This window comes from Vidua chalybeata, chromosome 14, assembly GCF_026979565.1.
Source record: "Vidua chalybeata isolate OUT-0048 chromosome 14, bVidCha1 merged haplotype, whole genome shotgun sequence".
In the NCBI taxonomy this organism is placed as follows: domain Eukaryota; kingdom Metazoa; phylum Chordata; class Aves; order Passeriformes; family Viduidae; genus Vidua; species Vidua chalybeata.
The window spans coordinates 8,201,831-8,215,637 of NC_071543.1; the positions used below are offsets into that span (position 1 = coordinate 8,201,831).

The 13,807-nt window shown below is 41.5% G+C and overlaps 1 protein-coding gene across 5 annotated transcripts in view; it reads left to right on the plus strand.

The window, feature by feature from the left end:
* The window catches only part of ACSL4 (acyl-CoA synthetase long chain family member 4), a 43,866-nt gene that overhangs the window by 6,931 nt on the left and 23,128 nt on the right, over positions 1-13,807 (plus strand). For 2 of the 5 annotated variants that reach the window (XM_053956166.1, XM_053956169.1), the window contains exons 1-2: positions 105-140; positions 6,366-6,476. The exons of 1 other annotated variant lie outside the window; for it this stretch is intronic. The gene's annotated coding sequence lies outside the window, so the exon portion shown is untranslated. Of the gene's footprint in view, positions 1-84; positions 141-6,365; positions 6,477-13,807 lie in introns of those variants that run through there. 2 more of the 5 variants (XM_053956170.1, XM_053956168.1) reach the window with 2 other exon arrangements.

The following is a 13,807-nucleotide window of genomic DNA, read 5'->3' on the forward strand; positions in this document are numbered from 1 at the left end:
GAGGGAGGGAGGGAGGATTGGGCGGCCCTGGCGGCGGCGGCGCGGGGCTTGCTCCTCCCCCGCGCCCTCAGCCATTTTAGCAGCCGGTACCGCCGCCGGTAGCGCTGTGATCTCCTCCGGCAGCGCCGGGGCTGGGCGCGGTGAGTGCGGGCTCTGCGCGGCGGGGAAGGGATGGGATGGAGTGGGGTGAGATGGGATGGGGCAGAGCTGGTTCCCTCACCTTGCTGCCACTCGGCAGCATCTGGGGAGCGGTGAGGGGCGGGAGGGTCGCCCCGCGCACGAAGAGGGGCCGCGGGGCTGGCGCTGCCCGCGGAACCGCAGGGCTCCCGTCGGGGCAGAGGCAGCCGGATCAGCCGGAGAAGGAGCCGGGGTTACGTGGGGTCAGGTCCGTGCCCGCGGCCGCGGCTCGGGGAGGCCGGGCCGAGAGGATGCGCCGGAGCTCGGCGCTCCGGTACGGGCGGGCAGGAGCTGCCCGGAACAGGTGGCGGCACGGAAAGGCCTCCTGGAAGTGCCGGGGGGTGGTCGGGCGGGCTGTCCCCGGCGTGAAGTCGGGCGGGAAGCGTCCCTGCCCGCCCCAGCAGCGCCCCGGGCCGCGGCTCCGCTCCGGGTCTTCCCCGCAGCTCCGGGGCAGCGCTGGCGCATCTCGCCGTTCCCCGTCACGCCCGCAGCCCGGGGGGCCGAGCGCAGTCGCTCCCGCCAGCAGCCGGACCCCCCGCCCGCCCCTTCCCCGCTCCGCGCCGGGCGGGAGCTCATCCCCGGCCTCTCCCTGGGTCTGCCCGGGGCCCTGCCCGGTGCTTCGACGATGCTCTGGCCTCCCCCGGAGCCCCCCGGCCCTTGGAGCCCTCCGCCCCCCGCCGGGATGCAGGGGAGGAGGCTGGGCTCGGGAGATGGGCTGATGCCGATGAGGAGAGGTGATTCACTGCTCAGCGCATGCTTCTCTGCTCCACGTCACAAAAGCACCTGCTAAAGGAAAGCAAGAATCTGGCTGAATATTTTTGTTGTCGTGTTCCTCTGTGATAGATTTTCCTTTTTGGTGTTCTAGAACATCCCCTCTGTGGATTTTTGAAACTTATTTGAAAAGCAATTGCATGTGCAGTACCTGGCTCCCCTGCCCTGGCTGCACAGACCTCTCCTGATCCAGTGCTGCTGTTTGCCCAGTCCCTTAATGAGATAATAGTAGCATATACCTTTATAGCATATAGTATTTGGGGAAAAAATGAAATCTGAAACATTTATATTAAGAAAAAAAGGAGTGATAGTACAAAACATTTCAGTGAGGATATTCAATAAATATAGAGATTACAGAGAGCTTTGGCGTTTTATAGAAAGTAAATGGACAGTTGAAATCCCTGATGATGGTAAAAGATGATTGTCACGTTAAGGATAATGTTGGCCCTTGCTTGCATCCTGTGTTGATCCCCTTTGCATCTTAGATTGTTGCAGAAAAATAAGAATATGATGTGTGTTGTCATTTACTATTATAGATAAACTTGCAGTTGTAGCCTTGCCAATTTCACGTGCAAAAAAGAGCAAATAAAGCTGCAGGTAGACTTTAGAAACATATGATGTTTTTTTCTATAAGTTCTGCTTTTTGAATCTTTGGAATTTATCATCTCAGACTAACTGCAGTGACTAAGGACATGGATTTTCTTTTTCCCTAAGATATGTTTAAGATTTTCATGCCTCCAGTCTTCTCACCCAATTAAAAGACAGATAGCAAAGTTCTGCAGTCTCTGACAGGATGACAGGTTTCATTTTTATTTCTTCTGCTCTTTGTGCATGCATACAAAGTTTGTATTTAATACAATTCTACAGAAGCCTTAAATATTTCCTCATAAAAGTTATTTTGGCAAATATTTAATGCATATTTAACATAGCTCTCAGTTCTTTGTATTTACCAGTTCCTCCTTCATTGTTGTCTTAAATTACAGAATTGTATAAATTTGAAACAGATCATTTCCCCCCAGACCCTGCTGTGGTGGGGGGTTTCAGGAGGTGTTCATTATTCAGGTGTTTGCATCTCATGCACAGTTAGCTCATGTGTTACCTTTAATGTCCTCTGGAACATGCACTGCCAGTGACGGTGCTGCCTGATGGCTGCTTATTGAATAATCCAACAGCAGCAGCTATAAACTTTCAGCATAATAAATTAGCAGAGTTCAGCAGATGACACCTTCTCCTAATGTAAGGGTGATGCTGCAGCCCTTTTATAAAAACAGAGAAACCACTTCCGAACAAACTACTGAGGCAAGGCTTTGCATACAGATATGTGCCGGGTGATGTTGTGATATATATCTAGTAAAATAGGGGCAGCCCATTACACTGTTGTAAACGAAGTGAGTACTCAAATTAAATGCCAAACAGTAGCCTCAGCCAAGTAAACATGCAAAATATATTGAAGTTAATGATAAATAGAGTTAGGTAGTTAATAAGAAAATGAATGGGCGCTTTTTTATAAGAAAACCCTTCTGAGTAAGGCATTGCTTAAACTAAAAAAAAGAGTTGGAGTTAATCATTAAGGGAAGTTTCGTAGTATACTCAAATAAGCATGTGGTCACTGTGCTGCAGGACATTTGTTTTCTCAGGAGAGAAGGAAGTTGAATGGAAGGAGGAAAGCAATTTCCTGAGAAACAGAATTTATGGTTTCTTTCTGTTTGTTCATAGATTAGATTGTTACTTAGATGGTGCAACGTCTTCAACCTTTTTTGTAGAAGGCCTATCTCAAAATCTGTCCACACTGTTTAATTTTACTGCCTTCTGGGGCAGCTGCAGAGTGACTGCTTTGGTGTTCATCTTTGTTCCAAAGTCTCCTCCTCTCCGTAACTGGGATTACTGCCCTTCACATTTCCATTTGGAACAGACTAGCTGTGTGGAAGGGAGGGCTTAAGAAAGTTTCTCCTCTGCTGGTAGAGCGATCTTTACAGTGGATAGGGACTATTATTGTTTTTTTGGTTGAGTGTGAGGGAGGGAAATTAGGATTGCCTATAATCTGCTGACACTCCTAGAAGCTGTCTGTTTTTTTCAAAATGTTGAACTCTGTAGGTAGGCACGTGCAAACAAACGCTGAGTGCAGCACTGGTTATTCCTCCTGTGGCCACTCTCAGGGTAACCTGTGCTGCACTGAAGGTAAGGCACACACTCGGGTGGTGTGACGGGTTTCTCCTACATCTGTGGTGTCCATGGAGCCTGACAGCACCAAGGCCCTATCTCAGACTGCTCTGTGGTCTGAGTGGTGCATGGGGAGGACCTTGCCTTAGTCCTGGACATGCTGGAGCTGTGAGTTGGTTTTGCTTGTTTTATATGGACATGAGCTAGAAGACACTGTTTGGAAAAAGATTTGGCCACTGGCCAGCATTGCCTAGGAGCTGTGGTTTCGGTTTCCTTCTCTGCAGAAAGTACCTAGTGTGATCTGCATTGGGATCAACAAAAATGGTTGGGCAGAAGGTAAATAAACTACAGCAGCTCTGCTTTGCCTGCTCCATTTCTTATCATGGCTATCAGTTCCCACCTAGTGCTGCATATGAAGTGTACTCATAATCAAGATACAGCTTAGATTGTGTGCCAGGTGTTCATAACATTATTTACCTGACCAAGTGTGTGAGACAGAGGTTAGGAATGAGTGGTGGGGGTGGAAATTCCTCACGCTCTTATTGTTGCCCTAGATATGGAGCCTGTCTCCTCTGCAGGTTACCGTGCTGCTGCTGACCTGTGCTGCCACAGCCCAAAGTAGCTTCTGGGTCAGGACTGACCAATTTCTCTTTTACTGTGAGGATGGTGAGACACTGGCACAGGTTGCCCAGGAGGGCTGCGGATGCCCCAACCCCGGCAATGTCCAAAGCCAGGTTGGATGATGTCTTGAGCCTGCAGAGCTTCGTTACAAGGAGTGTGTGGGTGGGAGGCCTGATGGTACAATTGTCTGGAGAGTTATTTAGGATGATCCCAAATATAGCAGAAAACTCAAAGGCACATTGAACAAATTTTTAGTAAGGGAATAAATAGCACAGGCAGTGTTGGGAAATGGAGGACCAGGACAAGCGAGCAAAGATGACTGTGGGCATGGGACTGGGAGGAGTGGGAAGTGTTTTCCTTCAGCCAGCGTGTTGCCAGATTGTCAGTTTGTATAATGGATGAATTTTAAAGTTTGAGTGCCTGAGTTGCTTAGGATGGATGTGAGGTTGGAGCAAATGCTGCTGCTTCAGAAAGCCAGTGTGCAGTTTATTTGCTTTACATTTTGGAGTAACAGCTGTGTAATGTGAAGGATGTGAGGAATTGTTTTCCTTTTTCTTTTGCTTCAGATAGAACTAAGCACTTGGACTTGCCCCTGAAATCAAAGAGTACTTTTCACCTCAGTAAAGTGGTTTTAAGGAATCCTAGATATTGAGAAATTATTTTTTAAAAAATATATTTTTGCATGGGTTTTCTAGTACAGTTAATACTACATTAAGGGCTATTGTATGTCTGGGAGTTCATCAGGCTTCAAGGTGAGATATCTTTATCTCCACGGTAGAGATAAAGTGATCTACCAATTATCACAGAATTAAGAGTCTCGGATTTAAAGTGATCCAAGGTGCATCCTTAGTTATCGCTTTAAATCCGAGACTCTTAAATCTGTTATACTTGAATACTGCTGTTGTTCCGTGAGGACAAAACTAATGTACTAGGATTTCCTTCAATGTATATTGATGTGCTTCATCAGTAGAGCTTTTTTTTTTTAAAGCTTACTTGTAACTTTCCTTTTAGGTTAACAGGTTTCTATTTCTTTTAAAGTTCTTATTATAAACTCATTGGTCTGGCAATGACAGCTTTCAAAGTCAAAACTCAGAGCAGAAGACCTGTATACATACCTGTTTTACTTGAAGCTGTAATGATGCTGCCAGCTCATTGCACGATTTTTGCTTGTCACTTTTGTTAGTGTACAGGGAAAGTGCCCTTATTTCCAAACCCTGATGTTTTATAGCATAGGTGTATAATGGCAGTTAGAATATTAATATGTGTATCAATTTAAAAATAATCTAGGTGTGCTTGAAAGACTGAAATTAGAAACAAGTTGACATTGCAAGGACAGACTTAAAATAGCACATTACATCCCAGTACTTGTTCTCTTACAGCTTGCACTAATTAAGAGATGTTTAAATTACCATTTTAATAACACTGAGGTGGTGTTCTGTTCTAATTCCCCTTACTACAAAAAATAAGATTGTAAGTGAGCAATACCCAGACAGTTACAGAAATGCTTGTTTTAAGATAATTTTTTAAAAAAATTAAACTTATAATAAACGAGTGCTTTATTTTAAAAATATATATTAATGACACATTTACCCTATCTCCTTCCTTTGTTGTAGTATGAGCTTGGCCAACATGTAAAAGTTTTGACATTAAGCTAATGGTTATGTTTGGCAAAAGTCCTTTTAGATTTGTACAGCAGACCTGGTTTTTGTTTGGGTTTTTTTAAGCTATTTTACAAGACAGTACAACCTATTTAAAAGGAAGGTAATATTAGTGCAATTGCTGATCTTTGTTCCACTTGGCAATGTGCTTCACCCAACTGCATAACATTTTAATTTAAGTTGTGCTTAGTAAGTGTGACATATTCTAGGAGACTGAGAAGTAGATTCAAGTAACATGAAAGGATGGTTTTTGGCACATTATAAACTACAAGAGGTGCGTCCTGCACCACACCTTCACTGAGGTTTTCCTCTGTACATGCAGTGGCTCAGTTTCAGCAGTTCAATATCCAGTTTATACAGCTGCTTGTTTGGGTGTTTGTGTAACTTTAGAGAAATAACTGGAGTGGCAATAGTGCCTTTACTAAGGTTCTTACTGACTGCTGCATGGCAGTCTTTGAGTGTGCTGTGTGTGCAAGACTGGGCTCTGGTGCTGTCAGCAGTGCCCACTACACACTCACGTGTGGTTTGACATCACTGGGGGTGGGGTTATTGGGGACCCAGAGCTTGAACACTTTAATTTCTGTGCTGAAAGTTTTGGCCGTTAAACATCCCGACTCAAAGTCAAGCATCCACATGCTGCTGCTTATTTCCTGAAGTATTTCCTCCCATCCCCAAATAGTTGTGTTTTCAGCTATGTCTCTGCTCACCTTGGCACTGCTGTAATTTATACATCCCTTGTATCCACCTACTCAGCTCATTGTCAGAGTAAGCCCTAAAATAGCTGTGTAACTGCTCTTCTTGGTAAGTGATCCTTAAGCTTTTTTAAGGGCCTTATTTGCAGAAGTCCTGCTCACAGAAAAAAAAAAATTGGCATAGAGAGGAACTGAAAAAGTTTTAATATTGAACGTATAATACCACAAAGAGAAAATTCTCTTCTGTGTTGGTAGTTCATAAGCATATTTATTTGGTATTTTCCAGTTCAGATTCTTGGAAAAGAAATATAAAGCAAATAACTGATTCCTTCAGACCACCTGCGTGTCCTAAGGCACCTCTTTCAAAGCTGCCAGAAAGTCTTTGTCGCATACCATGGTAAGAACAGCCATTGGTGTTAAGTTTGCTTTAACAGTCTACTAGGGCAGGTGAATTTTTACCATCCCTCAGTTTCACAGATGCTTTTACAGACATATCAGCACGGCAGTGTTTCTATCTGATAGCTTTTCCTGTGATTGCTTTTCAAGTTGTCCATGTCCTGCTGTGGCACCTAAAGGCCCCCAGCTGCAAACCGTGTGAGTCTCTGCCCAGTGCAGGCAGCTCTCACCACGAGCCTGCTGTATGCTCTGGAGGAGCCTGGTGTCCTTCATTCCATCATCTCTGTGTTCTTCAGCACCCACTGTGCACACCAGTTGATTCCCGTGCTTGAATTTTTTATAGGAGGTGCTCTGCTATAACATAAGAGCTATCCTTTGTGGTTCAGGATAAAATGTACTGATTATCCTGAAAAAAGGTGAATCTCCTGTTAGTCTTTTAAAGACAAAGCTGAAGGTGTGCTGTACTTTTGGAGACTGAGCAGGTGAGTTGCCCATTCTACACTGAGCTTACTCAGCTCCATAGCAAGCCTCCTATACCAGGGTTTGCTAAAATAAGAACTTTTTCAAAACAAATACATTTTTGTGTTCATATAGCGGTTGCTTATCTGGCACAAGTCTTGATTGGAGATATTATAATTTACAAAACAGTAACTTATTTATTAGGTCTGTTTCTGTGCACTAGGAGAACAACCCGAACCAAAAAGTACCCTAAGAAGGATGTATTTAGAAAAACAGTAGATTGTAAATAATGATTCCTGTCAGTTCCTCACATGCAGTGAAATACAAAGAGCACTCACTACTGTCAAATTAGGCAGGTACTACAAAGTGTTTGCTCTAATTTCACCCTGTGTTGTAGTTCACCATTTTATTGCACATGTTTATGACAGCTAGCACAGCAGAATGAGTCTTTGCATATTTAAATGTGCACTGACACCAGTGTCCTGTTGAGTGGGTAGGGCTGAAGGAAGCTGGTAAGAACATAAGGAGTCTGTGTTGTCCTTGCTGGTAAGAGGGTGCAAGTGTCTGTCTGAAAAAAAAAAAAAGGCAAATTGACATAACTGGTTGGATTTACTGAAACACTTCACCTTGTCTAAGTGATCCATTGGGTACTTTGTTGTTTTCTCCCCAGCAGTCATACATGCAATAGTTCTGGAAAAGATAATATTAAATTCAGTTTACCTCAAGTACCTGATAAGTAGAATACACAGTGAGTCATTCTTTCATTTGTCTTGGTAGCTAGAGGAGTTGAGCAGCCTGTGAAATGTCACTATTTCAAATATGCCAGTTCAGTCTGAAGAGCTGGACACAGTGTATCGCAGCATGCTGAATGGCTCACAGCAAAATCCCAAAAATTTATGAATGAGGGCATTGGTCTCATAACTTAAGCTGACAGTTTGGCAGCCAGCTACCACACAGTCACTTTGGATAAGGAAAATTACTAACTCCTGACCTTCCACAAATAAAAAAACTATGCCTGTTAAAGTATTTTGAAGCGTATAAAATTAATCTGCAGTAAACTTTTTAAAATGGCTAGGTATGGGGGGTTGGGGTTTTTTGGCTTTCAGTAAAGATAAAAGTGGATTATATATCATGGTAGAGCTTCTGGTTACCTTTTTTCCCCCGCAGTATACCTCCATGGATGCAGTAAGCTTGCAAAGGCTGCAGCCAGCAGTCTTACTCTGGCTGCTGGCAAAAGGAGGGGACAGACTGGGGCAGCAACGAATAGGTAGAGGCTACTTCATTCAACAGTAGCTCTGTTTTCAGGCTTATTTCAAGTTCTTGCAAAGCACAGAACTGTGTTTCAGCAGAACTAAACCAAGGTGATCACTTCCTCTCTGGCAGTGGTGCTTTTTGGGACTGAATCATGAGTGGAGTCAGACAGCCCATGCAACTACAGGTTGTGTTACCAGGTGCCTGCAAACTCTGCAGCCCAGGGGAACAGCCAGTGCAGCCCAGGTGGGACCACCTCAGTCCAGAACTGCATTCAGTTACCTGCCATGAGCCTCAACTGGAAGACTCAGGGGACCAGCCCCCTTGTTGTGCTGTTCACTTCTCATTTGGAGTCTCCCTTACACTGAGGTCATGTTTTTGTCAATTCAGCAAAGTAATTTGCTGATGCTGTGTTGTATTCTAAAAACTGTTTTAAGTACTAACCTCTCTAACCTCTTCTGTTCCTGGTATGGCTTTTTTTCTTTTGGTTTTCTTACACAATGAAAATACACATACTAAAAGAATTGCAATACTGTATAGGTAAAATGTAGTTTTACAACAGTATTTTCTATACCTTTGAATGTTATGTAGAAAAATAAGCAGTTAGTGGTAATGTCAACTAAGAGTTGACATTTTGTGATACAAAATTATAAAAAAAATTAAAAAGAAGGAAGAAATCTTGGTTTGTGGTGTCTGTGGTCTTTTTGCACCAGATATAGAAGTGGGAAGGATGGAGTAGTTTCTATCTGCTCACGGTAGCTCGTTTGTTTGTCATTCTGCACATTACTTTCCATGGAGGCAGTTGTATGTACTGCTGATTCATACTATGTATTTACACAGGGTAAGTTAATACTGAACTTGATAGCCTTGGTTTTGTACCTTTGTTTGATAGGTGCATTTAATTTTCATAATGAATATGGATTATCTGTTTATTTTATAAGCATGCAAATACTTCTGCATTTTTATGAGCTCCTCTGTGTGAGCAACTTAGTCAAAAGTGCTTTCCTTATGAAATGTATTGCCACAGGCAAGAGGAACAACTAGAAAGTGAAACTAAGCTTGCTAGGCTTAAGTGAAAAGCAGGGTGAGACTGTGGGGACTGGAGTAGGGCTCAGAGCAAGGTTATGCCTTAGAAAACTATGCAGAGCATCCTCCTTGTATGAGCGTGCTACGTTTTGCCATTCTGGGATTGCCAGTTCTCCATCTGGCTGCTCTTTCAGGCCTGTTTTTCTTGCATGTCTTTCAATAACAGTATCTGTGTAGAATGTTGTATGGCTCCATGAACTCGAGTAGGAGGAGAGTTGATAAACACCTGGCAGTTTCTGTCTGACATAAATAAAGGAAAAAACCCTCATTCTAGTCCTCAATGAGTTCAGGTCATTTGCATGCTCAAAGGTGATGAATGATGATCACCTACACTTATTAATGACTGTTCTGTGTAAGGCTCTGTCCTGATCATATTACCACACCTTTCTGAGTCATGGTCTGTGTCCAGATGTTGGATGAAAAGGTAAAGGGAGGATGTGTTATTCCCTGAAAAGCAATGGTGACAAAGGTTTCTGTTGTCTGTTTCTCTAAGTTGATTCATTGGTGTTCCTCAGACAGAACAAATAGTTTGAGAAATTTGTTACATATTACCTCTTAGCTTTTAATTTTCCTAGTTAGCTGAAATGAGATTTGCATTTGTAACTTGCATAGCATTAAGTAGATTTATCTTTCAGAAATGTAAGCTTTGATTATTGGCTTGCTGAAGCTTTACTGTTGAGGCTGTTAAAAGCAGTCTGTGCCAGATTTAACCATTGTGAGTACACATGAAAACTTTGTCTGGCATGCTTTTGGCAGCATGTTACATCGTTCAAACTCCCAAAGGTGCTCAGAACATAAAACTGAGGTGAAAATTGAAAATTATAATGTAATGAGTTTCTAGTGTTATGCCCTGACCTACACCCTGTTCCACATTTTCAAGGAGCAGGTATTGTTTTCCAGTTGTACAAATGGCATTGACAAGCAACACCTGACAGAGCTCTAATTACCAGGAAAGGTTTGGGTTGAGTGGTCTATTCAGATATGTTTGTAATTTAAGAGGGCCTAGAATTTTCACTATTTTGTTTTTCTTTTCTAGATTTTTTTTTTGAGTTTATCAACCTGCTTACCCAGAAACATTTGAATTGCAGTTGTGTTCAGGGTAAAGTGACTTGTTTTTTGTGTCTGCTAGTGAGCAGCAGGATTGACAATAACTGGAGTGGCATTTAAATAACCCTTACTCAAAACTTCAACAGGGAACTTTGTCTTCCCATCCCTGTAAGGATCAATCTGATAGACTTGAGATGGGGACTGTGTATTTTTAAGTTGAATTAGAAACCTTTTCTGCCAATGTTAGCTTTTGGAGTATCATTGCATTTGTTAATAAACAAAATTACTAATTGTTTTTTATTACTAACCATGAATTATTGTTGTGATACACTGTGTCATACTTTTCAGTCCCTTTTTCAGAACAAAAAGTTCCTAAAAATAAGTTGAAAGAATGGTCAACAGTATCAGTTTCCTCTTGAAACTTCCTTCAGAATTTGCCTGAGACCACTTTACTGTCTGTTTAGTCTAGTGCTGCACAGTTTTTTTCTTCTGCAGTTGCTAGTGTGACTGCTGCTTTATTCAAATTCAAAATTATCCAGTTAGCTAAATAAACAACAAAAGTAATGCAATCAAAGCTATGTGCTTTGCTGCAAATAGTCACACACACTTTTTTGTCTTTTGGACTGTCAGGAGTTGAACAAGTGTCTTTCAGGAAGCTCTGTGGCTGTGCTAGCACGCAGCTGTCCTGTGCTGGTGTGTTTTGCTGCGGGGTAGGACATGTACAGGGCTATGACCATGGTAATGTGGTTACACAGCTCCTTGGCCAGAGCCAGCTCCAGCTTAGGCCTGGAGCGTGTGATCCTCTACCCCTCTGCTGCTTTGCAAATGGTACTTGGATATTTTGGAGTAAGAACATCAAATGCTTCTGCCTTTGCAACTGTACCCCTTAAACACTTTCTTGTCTATAAATAAGAAGTGCAATGCACATTTATTGGGGCTGGTAAAGTTCAAAACTTTGAAGTTTAAAACTGTTTCAGAGGATTTTTTTCCCTGCATATTTTTTTTAAGACATCTTGAAGAATTGTGCTAGTTTTTGCTGTGTTCTTAGTGCTAATGATTATGTTCAGAGTACTTTTGAACAAAACATTGTTTAGAGCTGTTAAAGCTAAAGACTTGAATGTGCACTTTGCCTTGTATGGGAAAATGCAATGGGATTTGTTTGGTCACCTCACTTCCTCTTCGAAGTGCAGATAAAAATCAAAGAACTATTATGAAACAGTTAGGCAGTAAAATTGCCTTCCTCGGCAGAAAATGCCAAATAATATTATTAACAGAAATGTACCCTAAAGGTATCTTGGCCTACCATAAAGTACATGAAAGTAACAGAAAGCAAGTTCACTCACAAAAAGTTTAAAGTCAGTTCAGCAAAAAGTTGCAGTATGTAGTCCTGTCTTAGATAAGTTACAACTTGAGAATTCCATGAGAGCATCCAGAGATGATGAATACTTAGAAATGAATCTAGGTATGTTTAGCTAGAAGGTAATGAGGTAGGTTCAACATGAACCAAGCAGTAGACTCTGCTAAAGTTTTGCTTTATGACTACAATAAAATTCAATTCATTAAACGTACAAAAAACATCATCACTTTTTCACTGGAAGATACTGTGAATCTGTTTAAAAGATTAAACTGTGCTTGCTCCCAAAGCTCCTACTGTTTATTGACCCTCAAAGCATTTCTATTACACAATGCAAATGAAAAATAGAGATGACTCATGCTTGAAATCTCAAGGGCTACCATCTCAAATGACCATGGGTGGGGGCAGCTTTCTTAAACTTGTATTTTTTTTAAGTGCACGCCCAGTCCTCTGTATATCAGAATGTCTGCAACGAGAGAATTTCTTCAAAATGCAAATAAGAAAGCCTAATATGTTTTTTTTGTTTTTTTTTTTTTTTTTTTTTTAAAAAAAAAAAAAAAAAAAAGAGGAATTTGCATTTGAATGTGAGCTCCTTAGGGAAAAAGGAAGGTGTATTTTCCAGTTCTAGTGCTCTTCTTGTTGACTGTCCTTACAGAATTTTGGAAAACTCATACAAACATGAGAAAAACCTCTCCCAGCCTACAGTCCACTTTTTGGTAGACAAAAGACTACTGGTGCAGTACACAAGGAGGAACATTTACTCTTCCCTCTTCCTTTTTTAAGTATGTAATTAATTTCACTACCTAAATTATGAGCCGTGTCTGAGAAGAAAACACCCTAATGTGAATGGTGAGAGAGGATGGAGTTTCTGAAAAGCGAGGAGGGTAAATATAAAATCGATGGCAGCATTTCTTGCCAAAATGAAAGCTGAAGAGCCAGTGAGGCTCCCAGAAGGAATAGAGAGTTATATTTAGAACTGGGACAAACATAAGTACATTTTCTGTGAATCAAATTCTGAAAAACACCTAGGGAGATTATTTTCTTCATCTTTATTTGCAAAACAAAATGCACCTGGCATCCTAATTTCCTTACATTGTCAAAGGCTGTCATTGAAATGATCATCAGAAGCATAAGAGGGGGAGATGAGCACCCTTGAACTATGAGTTTAAGAATTCTTAAACAAAACATTTGTCAATGCTTATGTTTGTAGAGCTGACAATATCTGAAAATAGATCAAGAAGAACTTCACCAGGCCCAGGGAAGCACCTAGCAATTGGAAGCAAAAAAAGATAGAAAAGTTAGAAAGTATCAATGTAACTTTTACCTGCAGTATCCAGTAATAAGCCAGAAACAGGAATATTACATCTGGCTTTGAAAACTGTAAAACAATGTGATGCCCAAAAGATGGGCTGGAAATAAAACCCCATAGCAGTGTCTATAGAGCAGGTATTTGTTTATTGCAGTGCTGGCATCAGGGAGATTTCTCCTCCTAACTCCCCCACCTTTGTCAAGTGCTGCGGTGCATTTATACAGTAAGTGTTGCTCAGTGTCACTACACCACCATCACATACTCACCAGAACTAATTTACGTCATGTGAGCTCATGGTTATTAGACAGTTCTTTTGCACTGTGCTTGCGCCTCCCCAGTTTGGGGCTTGTGGGGGGTCTTTGATGAAGGCTTCCAAAGTCTTCTTCACATCTGAACTTTTCAACTTTGTCTTAGGAGCATGCATAGTTATGATGTTCCTTGGTCTGTTTGGTCTTAACTGGTCTAAATTCTTTATTTGGTGGCTAATTGGCTTTATATTTGCCAATTTCTCATTAGTACTATACTTACCTATCTCTAAAGCTACCCACCTAGTGAGTTTTTTCTTCTTTTTTGTCTATTCAGCATTAAGCAACTAGTTAACCATATACTAGTTATAGTATAGTGTATACTAATTAGCCATTACATTGTATAGATAATTTTTTCAGGTTATATAGGTATACATTATGTCAGGTTATATAGATATAAAAGTTATGATTCACGTTATACAGATATAAAAAAAGTAATGATTTAGCTTATATGGATAACAGGTTATATAAATATATCAGGTTATATTGATATCTTATAACTCAAGCTATATAAGCACCTT